The sequence below is a fragment of the Marmota marmota genome, unplaced genomic scaffold (assembly GCF_001458135.2).
Source record: "Marmota marmota marmota unplaced genomic scaffold, marMar, whole genome shotgun sequence".
NCBI lineage: Eukaryota > Metazoa > Chordata > Mammalia > Rodentia > Sciuridae > Marmota > Marmota marmota.
This window is the reverse complement of record NW_026000222.1, coordinates 8,481,408-8,494,426: the sequence shown is the minus strand read 5'-3', so window position 1 is coordinate 8,494,426 and position 13,019 is coordinate 8,481,408. Positions and strand designations below refer to the sequence as shown.

General features: G+C 46.6%; 1 protein-coding gene across 8 annotated transcripts in view; it reads left to right on the top strand.

Annotated features, from left to right (window-relative positions):
• Nucleotides 1-13,019, top strand: part of Wwox (WW domain containing oxidoreductase) — an 875,116-nt gene that overhangs the window by 92,375 nt on the left and 769,722 nt on the right. The window lies entirely within an intron of this gene.

Here is a 13,019-nt window from a genome sequence, read left to right as displayed (position 1 = left end):
TCAATGTAAATTCAATTACATTTCAGAGGGTAGCTGAGTACTATTTCCTCATCTGTAATATCCATTTAACAATGTTGGGTCTTCCCAGTTATAATTCTCACAAGTAGCCTATCAGGGGTTTAATATGTTATCTCCATTCTCTAAGGCAGTGTTAATTTCCTTCTGTAGTTAATCTATCCTACTACCAAATTCAGTGTATTTATAGTTAAAGATTCTGTTAAGAGCAAGTGATTTACGCACATCTGGGACAAAGTGGCCTTGGCTTTAACTATGAAACAGATTTTCTTTATTTCATTCTTTTCACTGATAAATCCATAGTAACTGGAGGCATTTCTAGAACTGTGGGCAATTTGAGCCTCCAAAGTTTGATTAAAGATACTTCTAATATTCCTGCTGCAGAGCTCGAGGGTGGAGAGGAATTTATTTTTGGTTCTGGCCCTGGCATGGCTCAGTGGACAAGGACGGACACCATGGCTTTAATTCTCATGCTGCCAATTTCCCTAGGGTCTAGGGTGGGCGCCACTTCTCAGAGTGATGGTGGCGGCACCAGAGATCTTCTTGTGGCTGTTGCATGGGCCACACATCCCAAGGGGTTTCACGTTTTCACTCATCACACCTGTCCTGTGGGCCCACCGTCTATTGGGCCCTGCTCTTAGCAGGTTGCTGAAGAGGTGCTGTTTGACCTTGAGTGCAGGAGAGGGCTGGGCAGAGAGGTCATCCAGCTGTGAACCGCTCAGCAAAGCCCCTAGCATCAGGAAGGCACTGTGTGTATGTGCGGGAGCTGCACGGCACTGCCTGGTTGGCCTGCTTAGGAGGCACAGGCCACCCGATTCTCGGGAAGTTCCACAGGATGAGCAGGTAGCCTGTCCCCAGAGTCCTTGTGCTAATTCTGCAGCTGGCACCCTAGCAGAGGTTCCAGAAGGAAGAGTGGGTGACACAGGGTGGCTCATTGGGAACACAGCACCAAGGCTTTGCTGTGCTGTTCCTGGTGAAGAGGGTCTGCCTGGCAGAGGGACAAACAGAGAAAAGTCCTGAGGGGAGATGCCTGGTGGGGTGGGAGGACAAAGACATTGAGAGAGTGTGATTCAAATCCAGGCTCTGCATTTACTGCCATTTGACCTCTCAGAGCTTAATTTGCTGTGGACATTACAGAAAACACCTGTTGTGTCCCTAGCACATAATCAGCACACTTACATTATTGGATCATGTATTTTTTGGTGGGTGGATTTTAGGTGTGAGGGGCAGCCAGAAGCCTGGCATGAAGAGCTGTGGACGCCATGCCTAGCTCCACCTGTGTTCCAGAGTTCAGCAGCTGGCCTCAGTGTGGCTGTGGACACTTGGAGACACTTTGACTGTCGGTTGCTGTCACAGAAGGCGAGCTCTCTGCCTGGAGAAGAGAACCTCTGAAAGCAGGGCTGGATCAGTCTTGGTTGGTAGGGAAAGGTGTAAATTCAGAGGAAACGTTAGCGCTGGTATTCCAGAGGACTCGGGCCCAGGGATGGTGGTGATTTGCTTGGGGGGAAATGGAAGGATGGCCCTGTGTTGATGACATACTTGGTTTGTATTGGATTTCAGGAAGCCTAATGAGGACCAATAGACCTGGCTTTCAATTTTGTAGTCTAAATGTGATGAGTTCACCTGTAACCCATTCAAAACGAGTTGCTGAGAAACAAGTTTCTTGTTCTGCGATTCTAGAGTAAGTCTAAGAAAGAGGGTGTGCAGTCCATATGGAGAGAGAAACCAAAAAGGATATAAGATTAAGGATAGACCTTGTAACTTGATAATTCACAAGCAATTCTATAGTGTTAGGAGGTGAAATAAAAGCCAGACTCGTGGTGAAGAAGTGGGGCACAAAGATGCAATTTGAACTGGTTGAAATGGCTTTTATCAGTCAGGATGCACTAGATTGTGCTGCAGCAACAAACAGGGCCAGGTCTCAGTGGCTTAGCATAGTGGGTTTGTTTCTTACTTGGGATATTTGGTAAAAGAGTGTAGGTGGGGCCTTTGTTCTTTAATTCCCTCAGGAATCTGGACTGATCCTGGTACTCTCTTCCACAGCCCCGGATATATCTGTGGCACTAGGAAGGGAGCATGGGGGACCAGGATATGGCTTGGAAAGTTTCTACCCAGAAATACTGATTCTATCACAATTCACTGGTGAGAGCAAGGCTATGACCACGATTAACTTCTGAAGGATGGTGAATACAATCCTACTGTGTGCTCTAAAGTACCAAAGAACCTGGACAGTTGTGAGCAGGTGTAACAACCACGGCAGTGTCATGGAAGAAGCATCTATTTTTAATGTGACTGAGAAAATAATTGGTCAGATATAGCAGGATTTTTTTTAGAGGGTGGAAAATAGCTTACAGATGAAAAAAGAAGTGGCATAGCTCCTATATTTTAAACAGAGGGAAAAAATGACATTGGGGACCAGAGACACAGAAATCTCACTTCTGTGCCTTGACAAAAACCAGGGAGATGTAATTGCAAAATGAAGCTGCAAATGTCTTATCCAGGAGCCAGGTAGCAACCTGCTTGGCTTCATAAAGAAGGGATAATATCCAATTAGACTAAGTGTATTCGCTGCCTGAGTGACAAGCCCTGGAGACCTCAGGGCCTTTGGGGCCCCCAGGGCGGTTTCAGGAGGCTGTCTCCAGACCTGTCCGGGGTCTGAGCATGTCACACTCTGCCCTGCGTCTCCTAGTACGGCTGCCTCGGCTCTTCTAAGCACTGAAATGAGGTGCAACTACGTTTTGGTGTCTGCCCTCTCAGCTGCCAGGACCAGGTGACCTTGCCCATTCGATTCACCTTGTCTCTCTGCCGACATGGACTGTGCGTGCTGGACTCATAGCAGGGGACACTCAGCTGTGTCATTCAGATTGACCACTTGGAACTTTAGGTCTCAGGATCTCTGTCCCCCAAAGTGTTTGCTGCTGCTCCTCTTTGGGGGGGTATCAGTGCTGTCAAGGTCAGGCTGAAGGATCCATGTCCAAGCCCTGCTGGCTTCTACCTGTTTGACCTCTGGCCAAGTTCTGCATCTCTCTGAGCTACAGTTTCTTCATCTGTAAGATGTGGTTCGTAATTGTTCCTATCTTTTAAGAGTCTTGTGAGGGTTTAGATGACAATGCCTGTAAGCCACCAAGCAGTGTCTGACACTTAGCACTTAATGGATGACTGCTTCTGTGAGTCCTGCAGTCATTTCCAGCACGTGTACCCTGTCCCCTGCCCTATCCAGGCCTGGCCGCCTCCTGCAGCCTCTTCCTGGACCTAAGCCCTAGGGACAGCATGTTCCTCTGAATACCTCTTGTCACTGTTAATGACACCGGCTGACTGCACTGTTCCGCACACTCCTAACATTCGTGTCTAAAGTCTCTGATGGGGTTACTGGGCCTGCTGAAAGCGAGGCCAGCTCTTCGTCTCTAAGCCTTAATGCCCAGCTCTGCTCCACCCCATTTGACCCTCAGGTGGCTCCATAGTTGGAGTTTATGTCTGTGAGAAAGCTGCCTACTATAAAAATAAGCTGAATGTGCACAGTCTTTATTCAAAGAGTACCAAATAAAACTGTCTGGCGCTGCACTGGAGCCCAGGAACACTGCCCAGCAGGCCTGGGTTCCCCTGGAACAGGAGCACTTGATCCTGGATCAAACTCACACGGCTTTGTAGCGACTGGCATGAGAGTGGGTTAAACAGGAGAAGTGTCCTTGCTGCTCAGCCAGTGTAGACTAGCTCCCTGGTGGGAGGTGTGGACGGGCTGGTGGGAGGTGCTGGGTGCTGCTGTGGGCATGTCGCAGTGGGGAAGGAGATCACCTTTTACTTCTGTCTGTGCAGCTCTACCATGTGCTCTTGGTCTGTTTCTTCCTTGTGTCTAGCCACCATGCTCCTTGGCTGTGACCCCTTCTTCCAACTTCAGAACTAGCCCGGCCAAATCTCCCTTTGCCTTTCAGTTGGGCTCACATCTTTCCTGGACTCTCTCCTGGCTCCTTCTTTTAAGCCAGTTGTGATGGTATTGGACATCCAGGGTCATTTCCCTACTTTGTGTTCTGCTGGAGCAACTTCTATCTCATTTGCAACCTGAATTCCTCTTTGTCTCGTTGCCTTGCATGGTGCTGGGTTCCAGGGACTAGGATGGGGACATGTTTGGTGGGGAGGGAACTCTTCAGCCCGCCCCATGTTGGCACGTTGTTCTGTGTCCACGGTCAGGACCATCCAGTCCCTTCCTTCCTGCTGCATCCCCACTTCCTGCCTGCCTCCTGGGGCCTCTGGAGTCATCAGGAGGTTCCCAGCACTGCTGCCCAAAAGTTGGACCCCAACTTCCAGTTGGAGGGAACAGTGTTCATGGAGGTGCGCCCCTCGTGGGAGGAAAGGGCCTTCGTGTGAGCAGTCCAGGTGGTTTCAGGTTCCCGTGATTGCCTAGGTAGCAGGAGGCCTGACATGGAATGCTGCAAACTGTAAGTCCCCACCAGGTCAAGGAGCAGGACTCCTGAAGAGATGAGGCCTGACCAGACTGTTCTGTGAGGCCGTGAGCTTCCCACCTCAATGGAGACCGAAAGGTTTAATGGAGACCCAGAAGAGGGATCGACCGGTGGCTCAGACCTCTGGAGACTTGACACTCAGGATCTGGCTGCTCACTCGGCAGTCGCTTCTCCTGCCTGGAAAGGGTGTTTGATCTGTAAGGGCACAGGGATAAATAATGCGGGAGGCTGGGGAGGCTCGTCTGCTGCAGAGAGCTGATTCTGAGGTCAGCAGAGAAGCAGGAAACAGAATGTAGTCATGTGATGCTCAAAGATCCTTCCAGACTCTGTGCCCTGGGTGCTCAGAGCATTTTCAGTCTTCTGCCACTTTCTTCCTGTATGCAGCCTCCTCTCCCATGGGAAGCAGAGGCCAGGGCCTGCCCCTTCCCAGCCCCTGGGGCTTCCACCGGTCCTCATTCTCTCCCTCTCTGTGGTCGCCCTTTTCCCTGCCCGTCAAGTCCCATAAATGCGTGGATGCTGCTGCTCTGAAGGCTGAGGGTGTGAGGAGGTGGAAGGCTGTGGGAGGCAGGTGTCATGAGTTGACGGTGGGGACACAGCCGACAGCCCTTTTCCAAGTTCTGCCATCAAACAATATGAAGATCACTCTTTTCCTCTAAGGAAAACAGTGTAATGAGCGCGTCACCACACGGATGGTCACCTTGAGGCTTTAATGTTTCCGCTAGGTTCGTGACGTGTGGCGCAGTCTCCACTGTCGAAAGCCCGGTTAGGAAGGTGAGGCTTTGGGTGAGGCCTTTCTGGCTCAGATGTCCCTGGCCTCTGTTGCCGTGTGGTGTAGACCCACACTGTGATAGGCAGCTAAGTCCGTGCACTATCTGTAGAGACAGTGATTTTTATTCATTAGAGTTTTTGAGTCTAATTGTTTTTAAACTGCCACTTTTGTTTGTTAAAGATACAGATGTCTGGCCATAGAGGAAAGCAAGGTGAATTTATCGTTGCAATTAGATGCTTCACAATTTGAAAACTTATCACTTAAATTGGTGAAGTGTCACTTTTATGCAACTTGATGTTTAGAAGCCCTTGGAGCCCAGGAACAAACTCACACGCAATTTAACAAGATCTTGGAGAGAAGGAGGGAGATGCATTTGACAAGACTGGCATACACTGGGTGGAATTTTCCGATTCCCTCCTACATGGCAGAGTAGGTGAAGGGAGATAGACCACAAATTGATTTTTGTGTAACTCTTAAATTAAGTGGAGAGGAGTTTAAAAAAAAAAAAAAAACAAAAAACTGCTGGATTTGAAGTAGCCCTATGTTAGATTACTCCAAGGAAGTTAGTTAATGTGTTAATATGAGTCGAGATGCACCGTGCCTGCTTCTCCTGCTTCTCTCTTTACGTTAATTTGTGCTGTCTGCTAATCTCTGGACAAGGGAAAGCAAGTCATAGGTTATAAGTTTCTTATTTATGGGCATTAAGCAATATCTTTAAAATGTAAAATAAAGCCGGCAAAATGCACAGCCTGATAACAACAACAAATCTAATCTAAAGTGACACGGGGAGCCTCTCCCAGACGTTTTCCTCTTTAATGTAACATGACTTCAAATTGACGCAGCCCCACAGTGATTGAAAAACTCTCAGAGCTTGTCTCCTATGATTACATTTCTGATCTGTACAACTTAATTTTTTAACTCGGTGAGTCTCAGTTTTGCGAATGAACGGTTTTGTTTTGCTTTCTCTCTTATTGTATACAGGAGAATTTGGCAACCAGACAAATGAAGGTCTGCTCCGGAGGGGAATAATCCCTCAGCAACAGGGGTGTGGGCCCCTGTAGAGCCGGTGCCCCAGGTTTCTCTCCTCCTTTCCCGCTGCCCTCTTGATGTGGGTGAAACCTATGTGAATGATAGGTCCAGAAAGCTCCGATTTTCTTTTTTTTTTTTTTTGAAAGTGCCTCTTGAATCATTGTCGGTATCATTACTCTGTGGACTGTATTTTGATGAATTCGGAATTAATTTAAAATGGATTTTTGAGGAAACAAATGATCGCAGGTGTTGGTTTATTCAGAATACTCAAATTCTTTATCCAGTAGCATCTAGAATGTGATGGGATTTTGCTTCATATTTTCTTGAGTTGGGCGTTGTATTTGTTGGGTCCCACATTTGGTATCAGTGAATGTCACAAGATTTGAAGGCTGGCTATGTCACTGACATGTCCGTCGAAGTAAAAATCTTAACATCGGGCTGGGGTTGTGGCTCAGTGGCAGAGTGCTTGCCTGGCATGTGGGAGGCACTGGGTTCGATTCTCAGCACCATGTATCAATAAATAAAATAAAGGTTCATTGACAACTTAAAAAATTATTAAAAAAAAAAGAAAATCGTAACAGCAACATGCGTCTTTTTTTACTGTCGACCCTTAGACACACAGTTCTCACCTTCTTCCAAGACCATATTTTCAAAGGAAACTTTTTCTATTCGGTTTGAATAATTACCAAGGAGATTAACAAATGTGTAACAGCTGCAACTTCGGGTCAAAACCGTGTACTGAAATGACTTGTGGGAAGGAACCCCGAAAGCCCCCCGACTATTCTTTTGCTTTTGAAACAGTCTCCCTGTGGCTTTTCCAGATCCACGCTTGAAAATCGAAGCTTTCTATTTTATTTCACTATCTTTTTAAACTCATTGGTCTTGACTTGTGTATTTAACCTTTGAGGTAGCTGTGGATAACTGGAAAATTTTATTTGAAGTATGTTTAATGTTTTCTTGTATAAGATAAGTTTAGGGACAAGAAAACCATTTTTATTTAATATAAAAAGCAATTTGCCATGTTCATGTGATGACTAAGAAGAAAGAAAGGGCCTGAGGAGCCCTTCCGAGCTGGCACGTGGTGGGGACCTGCTTGGCCCAGAGTGAGGACAGAGCTCCGGTGGGAAGTAGGCTCGTAACTAACCTCTTTCTTCCCTCTTTGTTTCTTTCTGTCTCTCTCTCCTCTTTTATCTTGTAATCACTGCAGTAATTTCTTTCTGAGCTTATTCTAAAATCAAGATTAAAGCTATCTACCAAGAAGCCTGAGTTTATTACTTGAAACAAGAAACATTTATTCAAAAATTTTTAAACTGTTCAATCCATGTATGTTGAGATTCTTTAATTTCTCTCTTTTCCAAGTGTTCCCTGTATCTTTACACAGATGAGTCCTGGAATAGGTTTTATTATATATCACACCACAGAGCTCAGCTTGGTTCATTTGGATTTTTAAAATCTCCAGAGCTTTGAGAATGACTTTGAAACACTCTTTACCGTTGGAGCTTAAGGAAAATAAATCTCAACTGTCCTGTGCTAATTCACCTGCTCGGAAAGTTGGAGATTAAAGGGTTTGGTTGGGATTTTATACTGTGTGTGATTTCAATTTGTATTGGAGTAAACTCTCCTTTCTGTGGAGTGGTTTAGCTTTCATAAAACAGAAAGATTCCATCACAGAGAGAAGAGTAGGAAAAAAAATTAGTCTAAAATAATAAATAGGCATAAAACTGCCTTCCTATCGCTTCTTTTGTGTGTCGGGAGTGAAGCAGTTGGTACGATACTGTGAGTGTCCCGTGAGGAAGGCCGTCTCCTGCTTCCATCCACAGTGAGCTGAGCGGGGCTGTGCCTGTTTTCCTTTGAGGCCTTGTCCTGTTTCAGAAGCCTTTAAGGGAAGGAAGGTTGAGGTCAGAAGGGAACCTCGGCACCAAGGCCAGAGCAGTCCCACTGGCCCTCACCCCCATGTCCAGGTGGGGCTGCTCAATGGCTCGGCAGCGGGCTCATTTCCATGAAATGCAAGACGTGGCACACGCTGTGCGTTTGACGGGAGTGTGATGATTACCATCCACTCATGTGCAGCCCTGTATCTGGAAGGTTTGTAATTTGTTTTTGACACATTGGGCTCTGATTTCACACACTCTTGCAGACAGGGCCCCACCTTCCTCCAGAGCCTCATTTCCAATGCAGAACTGGTTTATTCAGCATGTTCAGTTATTGGCCCTTACTTATTCTCCTTAATACATAATCTCTTTCCTTAATGCTCTCTCTGTCTTGCGAGCCAGAAACATAAAGAATGATGCCGCAGGCCTGGCACTGAGGGCCTCTGCCCAGAAACGCCAGTGGAGCTGTCTGGGCTCCTGAAACCAGCTGTGGAATTTGCCCCCCATGCTCTCCCCTCGCAGTGCCACATGGGGAGCGTTTGAACACCCCTGAAAGTCACCTTGTGAGGTGGAATACTGGATGTTTTCTGCTTGAACGCCAAGATGGCCGCTGGCAGAGAACCCAGGGGAGCCCAGGGGCCAGGAGAGGGGAGCTGTGTCCCGGGACTTGGTGGGAGGCCCTGTTTCCTAGTTCATTTCCAATGGGTCTGTCTTCAGAGCCTGGGCCTGGCTGTGCCTCATTAGGAGGGAGATTTTGGCTGTGTGCCAGTTAATAAAAAGAAACAAGGAAAGAGGAAAAGGCCCAGGAGCTAAGTATAACATAACAGGGCCCAACCTGTGTCTCGTCTTCCTGTCACATGAGGAGTATGGCCGTCACTGGCTGTGAGGGAAACGAGACAACATGCAGCCTTCAACTCCTTGCTGAAGAGAGTGAAGAAAATGCATTTTGCCACCGAGACGCCGGTGGCACCTGTACAGTTAGGCCCCCGTGCCAGTGTCAGCCCTAGAAAGAGGGCCGAGAAGAGCACTTCTCCCATTCCCAGTCTGTGTCGCGTCGTATTTATAGCCCTGGTGAGGCTGGCCCATTGTCACGAGATGAAATTGTGGTGTTCAGCAGTTTGTACCTTGGGAGCCGGAAGCGTTTCTCCATGGTGAATTTGTAATATTAATTGGCCATGTCAGTTCATGACAAATGTAGTGACATCTATTTCAAGTATTTCAGTTTTATGGTGCTGAAAAAGTGACACACGCCCGAGATAAGTAATCTCACAAAAGATCTTCACGCTGGCTGTGTCGCGCTTCCAGAACTCTCTCAGAGGAGCCGCTGATAGGCTCTGGGCAGGGAGGGCGTGCGAGGGTGCTCTCCCTGGTGTCTCCCGTTCTGTCTCAGGAGTTCTGATTGAGGCTCCAGAGTGGACTTCCTGCCACGGGACCATGCCCCAGACCATTGGGCATCTGACTTGGGCACCTCTGTGTTCAGGCCGTGCCATCAGGACCAAGGAAGTAGTGCCCTTGTCTGCGTGGTCAGTGCTCTCCACCAGGGGTGATGCACCCCGTGGATTCCTGCTGGGCGTCACTTCCTGGGGGAGAGTTGGCATCTCGTGGGTGGAAGCCAGAAACTCTGCAGAGCGCCCTGCAGTGCACAGCACAGGCCCTGCCTCGGAGCTCTGCCCAGTCCCTCAGGTGCCAAGGCTGAGAGACCTCGTGTGTATGGAGAGTGCGCTGTGGTATTTTCAACCTCAGAGCAGTGACGCAGCAGAGAAGGTCACCTGTGATGTGTTGGCAGGTTCACAAAGAGGTTGGTGTGGCCTGCCTTGGGGGACTTGGGGTCCTACCATGTGGAAGGCGGAGTGAGCCAAGAGAGGCACACTCGAGGCCCACTGTGGATGAGGGAAGGCGGGCCTCCAGACTAGGGCAGTGTTATGCACAGTGGTCTGGGTGCCCAGGCAGCGCAGGGCAGGAGCTGGGGAGTAGAAGGACGGACCATGACTTGAGCTTCAGGCCAGCTTCCCCAAGGAGAGGGCGAATGCATTCAGTCCAGGGTCTGGGAGAGGGTGTTGGAGCGCAGCCTGGGACTGTCATGGAGCTGGGAAATGGCCTTCAGGTGCCTTATGTGACAGCACAGTGCCAGATCATGTCTAAAGACAGCACACCTGTGGAAGCGCACCATCAGGCTTGTCCACAGGGCTGAAATCCACGTGGCTTAGAGTGGGGAAGTAGTCATTCCTGCTTTACAATGGAGGGAACTGAGGCCCACGTAGGGAGTGGCTACGGAAAGTCTGATTTGTCAGTAGACCGGAAAGGTCCAGAGGCTGCCTCAGAGCTGATTTCCCTTCTCTATTAAGCAGAAGTCATTGAGGGGGGGGGTTGTCATTTCAAATGTATAATTTCAGATTACTACAAACATATTGCTTATAAAAAAATTTTGAAATATAGGAAGCAAAAAAAAAAAAAAAAAAACGCCAAACCAGAATTGTCCTGGAGACTGCCACTTTTCGCGTGACAGTATTTCTGTGCTACTCCTCTAGCAGCAGCATTTCAGTAGCTTCCCAGGGTCCTAAGGGATGGGTGGGTCATAGTTTAGTTAACCAAGCCCCTGTTGTTGGAGATATAGGCTAGTTACTGTTTTCTCTGTTATAAATGGAATTTCAATGGATGTGTGTAGTGCACCAGTGTGCGATCCCTCCATGTGCCTGGAAGGGCTTGTTCAGGTTGAGATGATCTGCATGCTTCGGGATAAATTGCTAACTCATTCTTTGGAAAGGTGTCAAGACTACTTCCCTAAGATCAAGCCACATTTTCTAAAGCAAAGTTGTTAAGAGAAAGGCAGAAGCTAATTTTACTCCATGTTTCCTTTAGCACACAGCACAGTGAAGCCAAACATTTTTTTATGGACCTGTTAACAATTTTTTCCTTTGCAGTTGGTCTATCCACATCCTTTGGCTGGTTTCTGACTTTGATGTCTTTATGAATGAGAAGAATTTTTATGTATTTGGGTACTGTTTAAATGTTAGGGACATTAACCCTTTGGGGTATGTGTGTGCATGTGTATCTTGCATATTTTCTCATTTTTTTCCTTTTAATTTTACTTTTAATTCTAATGTAGCCAAATAGATCAGCCTGTCCCCTACAGCCTCCGCTTTTGTTGCTGTGCTTTAAAATTCCTTGTCCAAGTTCACGCTAAATGTTTGACTTTCAAATCACAGAGGTTATTAGCAGTTGCTCTGCCTTAGGGAATGAGGTAGGGATCCAGATGCTTTGCCCCAGGTGATAAGTCCACAGTCCGAATATTGGTCACGGTAAAAATTTATTCCTTACCTAGTAAGAACACCTGGGTTGATTAAGAACCCTGTTTTTCAGTGTAATCCTTGTATTCTGTCTTATTTCATAAAATCTTAGGTTAGCATCTAAAAATCCTAGCATGCTTTTTTTTTTGTCCTCTTGGTTTCTAAGTACTGAATCTCTTTGAATTCTATTCTGTGGTTTTTTAAAAAATATTTTTACTTATAGATGGACATAATAGTTTTATTTGATTTTTTTTTTTTTAATATGGTGCTGAGGATGGAACCCAGTGCCTCACATATGCTAGGCAAGCACTCTAGCACCGAACCGAAACCCCAGCCCTATTCTGTGGTTTTTATAATTGAATTTGCTTCCACCTCTATGTGAATAATATATTGCCTTTTTTTCTCCGACTCAAGACTTTAAAAAGTACTGGTCATGGCTGTTGCTTCTGCATTTAATATAAAACAAAGCAAAGCCTGGTACCTGCTTGCTTTGGGAGTGCAAGCTTGAACAGTTCAGCTGTCTGCTCTCAGCTATCAAGACGTGAGTAGCACTCACACTGGCTGGAGAGGTAGGGTCTAAGGTCTCACAGATGAGCCTGTCAGGAGTGCACTCTAATTCTGCTCTTTGGGGTTTGAGTTTAGGTTTGATCTGGGTTGTACCAAGCCCGCTGCCCCCTATAGCCATCAAGGGAAAGGTCCCTAACATGTTAAATCGCCATTAGTCTTACAACCTAGATCTTATCTTTAAAATCTCAGCATGTGTAATCTGCTAGAAAAATATTAATAATGACTTTCCTTACATAGCCTGGAAACTAGAAAGAAAATGCTTCCTTTTATTATTTTTTTTAATACCTTGTGACTTTTTCTTGTGTAGCTTAGGTCTCACTGCTATGCTGCTACTCTGTGGACAGTAACAGATAATAAATGTGTGCATCTTGGTCTCATCTATGGTCCCACTGAATAGGTAATAAAGGCTGAGCCAGGCTGGGCCGTGGTTCTTGTTGATCTGCACACTAACCAAAAGTGCGTGTTTGTGCCATACATAGGAGATGTGTTTGCACCGCCCGGCCCCATCTGCTGAGATCTGTTCCCAGATGTAAGGATTTCATATAGACAGCTTTATATCATTTCTGGTATAGGCACCCCTTGTTTTTGAAAGATTGAGAATTTCTTAGGACACAAAGAGGTACTTATACTATCACTGATGTCTGCTTCTGTCCTGCTTCTTGGGGTCAGATTGCTGGGGGTCCCACCATCCGTCAGCATCCGCACCACCATGGTCTTCTCATTCTGTTTACAGTCATTGCCAAGTGGTTCTTAATACGTTCTAGAATCATTTATCCATTGATATCATCTTTCTGTTATTCATTTTTAACCCCAGGTAGATAAACACCCTAAGTTTAACTTTTGTGAATGGAACACTTCAGGATTCATAGTTGAATAAGAGCATCTTTTTGCACAAAGGTGGCAGAATTTTATCAGTATGAACCCAGGTTTTGTGTTCGGACACTTGAGAGCTTGACATGATTTCAATGAGCTAGACATGTTAGCCAATGATTTCAATCTCTGGAAATGTCCTTTCCCCCATTTT